General features: G+C 35.3%; 1 protein-coding gene across 1 annotated transcript in view; it reads right to left on the minus strand.

Annotated features, from left to right (window-relative positions):
* LOC118741450 (ankyrin repeat domain-containing protein 39-like) overlaps positions 1-5,059 on the minus strand; it is a 24,509-nt gene that overhangs the window by 9,167 nt on the left and 10,283 nt on the right. The window lies entirely within an intron of this gene.

Here is a 5,059-nt window from a genome sequence, read left to right on the forward strand (position 1 = left end):
CTAAGCTCTGTTATATTACAAAAAAAATAAGGTATCATCGAAGAAAATCGATGCAAAACTACGTAAGTTATAAGCGATCAAATAAAAATACCCAGGTTGCGCAATTTCAACGTATACCTCAAAACGTATGTATGGTATAAAGAAGAGTGAAATATCTAGCTATGCTCTGTTTCTATTGAGTTAAAAGTTCAATTTATGAATGAAATTACCCATATTTTTAACTTTTTTTTTAAATTTATTTATGTTTATACTATATTCTAACAATCTTTATCTTAATTTGATTTTACTATGTTGTCGAAATAATTATGTGTTCTACTTTGACGCTTATTCAGTTTAGGATCGGTTCCTCTTATGAGAAACCAGCAGTAATCACCCATCATTGCGACGTCCCAGAATCCTTGATATCGATTCTCAATTAATTTCATTTGCTGATGAACCTTTCGCCATGTTCATCACTTTCGTCGCCAAGATTTGCCGGAAAAAAGCTCAAATGTGAGTGGAGAAAGTGAATTTTAAAGACATATTTACGCCCATTTTCGCATAATTATTGATTACGTCGTTCACTATCTGCTCGTAGTTAGGGCTTTTGTGTCTACCGAGAAAAGAAGCAACGACCTTTTCAAAGGATTCCCATGCTGCTGCCTCAACTGATGAGAGTAGTCCTTTGAATTGATTATTGTTGATCAACTTTCTTATTTGTGGTCCAACAAAAATACCTTCCTTTATCTTGGCTTGAGAAATATCTGGAAAAACTGTTTTCAAATAGTCGAATGCTTCGCCTTCTTTGTCCAAAGCCTTAACAAAGTTTTTAATGAGACCGAGCTTGATGTGTAAGGGTGGAAGTATGATTTTCTCTTTCTTGACAAGAGGGGTGTATTTGATGTTATCCACACCAACGGTAAACTCGACTCTTTCCGGCCAATCCTTTCTGACGTAGTGGTCCTTACGAGCTCGGCTATCCCACTTGCAGAGGAAGCAGCAGTGCTTGGTGTAGCCACTTTGTAGACCGCATAGCATTGCAACGACTTTGAGATCAGATCATATTTTCCAATCATGATCTTCATATTTGATAAATTTGAGTATTTTTTGCATTTCCTCGTAGGTTTCCTTTGTATTTACTGCATGTGCAATCGGGATAGAAGGCATTTTGTTACCAATATGCAATAATACAGCCTTCAAACTCAGTTTATTGCCGTCTATGAACAATCGCCACTCTTTTGAATCATATGTTTGACCAAACTCTTTGAATAAACCAGGGATGTCGTTGCAGTAGCATATACTGTCTTTCTTGGTATAGTGTTTGGAAAATGGTTCGTGACGAGTTCTACTATATGTCACCTTAACATCGGATGACACAAATTTAAATTGTTGCATACGAGAAGTGTGGATCTCGGCCTTTTCCTTGGATAGTTCCAAATCTCTTATCCAATCATTAAGTTGTGCTTGTGACAGAACGTTTCTTTCGTTTTCCATGCGAAATTCAGTACAACTTGATCCCACGCACTCAGATGTTACTGTTGACAATGGAACTGGATCCGCAACTGCCGTTGAATGTAGTACTGGTAATGTCACTGTAGGTACGCTAGCATAGGTTACTCCTCTTGATCTTCCAACGCCAAGTACTTTTGTTTGACAAATATAGCACTCTATTGAATGGCAAGTAGGTTCTCTCCATATCATTGGTGTATCAAATTTTGTTTGTTGTCCTGATTCCCACTGAATCAATTCTACTCGACACGATGTACACAAAGTGTTCGGTGTCCATGGTTTTTCAGCATTTTTAGGCTCAATTCCAAAATACTTGGAGTATAAAGTTTTGATATGATCTGAGAACACTCGTCGTCGCCTTATGATAGTATATTGGCCACACATGAAACAGAAAATATCTGGATCCTTATTACACTCAAATTCTCGCGTCCTTTTACTCATTTTATTTTTTTTAATAAATCACGGTTTTGAAATTAGACTTATGAACTGAACGATCTCCGGCGAGCCTTGAAGATGTTATGAAGTTTCAAAGCGCATTAACTCATATTTATACTCGGAACAAGAATAAAATTGAAAAAATCAAATCTTACCTAGACAGAAAGGTTTTTATAACAAGCCGGGAAAAGAAAATACTACCTGTTTTAGATGTAGGCTTTAGAAATTTTCTGTGTCTTATAATTTTGAAAATCTACCTGCATACTTACCCATAACTGACGGAAATACATGTTTATAACTACATGCCTACAGCAGGTTTCGAACCCACCCACTCTTCCTTTCGATGCAACCACTCTACCTACTATAATACAATTCGAGTATTAAAAGTACTATTTGATTTATTTAAAGAAAAAGTGTTATCATTGTTATGGTGTTATTCGTTTATCCGAATAATATCTCACTTGCACTTTATACCTTTAATATATGTATGTATGTATAGGTACATACATTGAAGTTGCGCAACCTGGGTATTTTTATTTGATCGCTTATAACTTACGTAGTTTTGCATCGATTTTCTTCGATGATAGCTTATTTTTTTTGTAATACAACAGAGCTTAGGGAGAAAAAAAAATCTGCAAAAAAATAAAAGGGTTTCGAGATCCTTCCCCGCAAAGTACAATTTTTTTTTTATATTTTTACAAAAAAAATTGAAAAAATCGGTAATGATTGTTCGTTATCTTTGAATCTACAGGGCCTAGCAAAAAGTGTTGTATGCACAGTTTATAGAAAATTTTATTACCTTTTAAAAGCTTCAAACCGTTTTGGAATTGCTTAATTCGTTATTGAGATATACAGCTTTGTTCATGAAAATAGTAGTGCCAGTGGGCCCTAACTTTCAAAGCATCAACTGAAGTGAAAAACACAGTTTCATATTAAAAATTTTAAGCAAAGTATTATGTACACTACTCGGTCCATAACGCCATCGATCAAGTGGATAGGACCAACTCCGCTGTACGAAAAGCAAGCCCACACCATAATGCTTAACCCACCATGTTTAACTGATTTAGTAGTGTACCTGGGATGGTATTCTGTGTTTGGTGGTCGACGGACATATTTTCTGGATCCTGTGCCACCAAATAAAACTATTTTGCTCTCATCTGTCCATAACACGTTGCGCCATTTTGAAGACGGCCAATTCAAATGTTCTTTAGCAAATTGTATTCTTGCAGCGACATGTTTCTTCGTCAATAGCGGTACTTTCCTGGGGCTCCTTGCTTTCAAATTGTTTTCAATAAGACGTCTGCGAATTGTCAGAGCACTGACCGACAAATTTAATTAATTTTTTATCATTTTTGCGGACGCTGTGGGCTTGGTTTTAGCATACCGGATAATCCGTTTGTCCTCTAAGGCTGTAGTTTTCCGTTTTCCACCACGATTTTCAGCTTTCTCTTTCTAATTTATAGCGTTATTTATCATCGTGGCAATGCATCCCATAATTTCCTCGATTTCTTTGTACGTCTTTCCCTGATTCCTTAGCTTAATTATCAATTGTCGTTTCTCTACTGAACAATGCTTTCCTCTACCCACTAAAATAGAAGGAGTACCACGATATCAATAAATTTTATCCGAAAATGATTAAGTTGCTTAAATACACTTACTTATTGCAGCTCTTTATTTTTTTGTTAAACTTATCAACCACTCACGTCAAGCACTACTATTTCAATGAACATACTATTTTTGGGGAATATACGAAAAAACGTCACAAAACAGACAAGACATGCAGAGTTAACGGGATTTTTTGGTTTTCTCTTTCTTAGCATTCTATTCTACGAAACCACTGCACGCTTGTTCAAGTTGCAAGTCCGTACATTTCAGAACTTCGTTTTAAATGTTAGGAGTCGGTGCACTACTATTTTCATGAACGCAACTGTATATGATAAAGTGGACCCAATTTTTTATTTTTTTGCAAAAACGGTAAATTGCAAATATCTCAAAAACGGTACCATAGAATTAAAAATAACCTTGATTTTCGGAATCAGGGGGTGATTTTACATAAGAATTTCATAACGGCGTTTCTGGTAAAGAGAAAAAGTTGAAATTTGTGGTCCAGTGTTATTAAATCAAAATTTTGTTTGTGATGCAGAAATATTGCTAGAGCATCTAGATGCATTTCTGTATCAAAAAAAAAAAAAAAAATGTCGCTTACGTTATGTTGGCGGTTAGGGCTCGAAATCATGAATAACACCATACATATGCATAGCTGCATAAATTAAACACTCATAAGCATGAAAAAAAAATTATGTGGCACAAATTCGGATGAATAGTCTAGTTTTCGGCACGCATGAACTTATGTATGTACGTATGTCTAACCTCTCTTATTTCTGCTTGTGCTACGGTGCAGATATTTGAGGTTCGCTTCATTTGTGACACACGTGCAATGCTTTTGTGTTTCATTGCCTTACTTTTATATTCAACGGAATCATAAAAAGTTTGAAAAGCTAAGAAAAATTACTAAGACTTCCGCTAAAAGTGTTTACTCTCTTTTAGGCAGCATCAAAGAAGCACAAGAATTCGACAAACTCTCGCCTGAAGAATCAAAAAAGCGTTTGCTTGTACTTATAAAATTAATGGATCTTAATAAGGATGGCTTTGTTGAGCGCCATGAGCTGAAAGCTTGGATTTTAAGGTCTTTTAAGTGAGTTCTATGTTGTTGATTAATGCTTTAATTGTTAAAAGCCCTAATGCTATACCATAAAAACACATTTCCCCATATATCTATGTATATACAAGCTAAAACCTAATTTTTGTGTTAGTGTGAGTCGGAGCCTATGTCAGTTTTGCATGATGCACAATATTTATGACTATTTATAATAGAGAATGCGTCTGCCCTTGGCATGTAGAACAAAATAAGCGCCATTAAAAACGAAAGGTTTTTGCATTATTTATCAGTAACTACACATACACATGGCGTTCAAAATAACAGGAGCAAAATTCAAAATGATGCTGTTGGCAACTTATTTCTGTTTATTTATTTTTTCTATATTTTATAAATAAATTTTTAAAATATATTTTTGGGGCTGTGCTACTAGGGGCCGTTTTCTAATGTAAGCAGTAAAGTTGCCTTTACTAACAGGGC

This window comes from Rhagoletis pomonella, unplaced genomic scaffold (assembly GCF_013731165.1).
Source record: "Rhagoletis pomonella isolate Grant_MI unplaced genomic scaffold, Rhpom_1.0 Rhpom_scaffold_00006, whole genome shotgun sequence".
NCBI lineage: Eukaryota > Metazoa > Arthropoda > Insecta > Diptera > Tephritidae > Rhagoletis > Rhagoletis pomonella.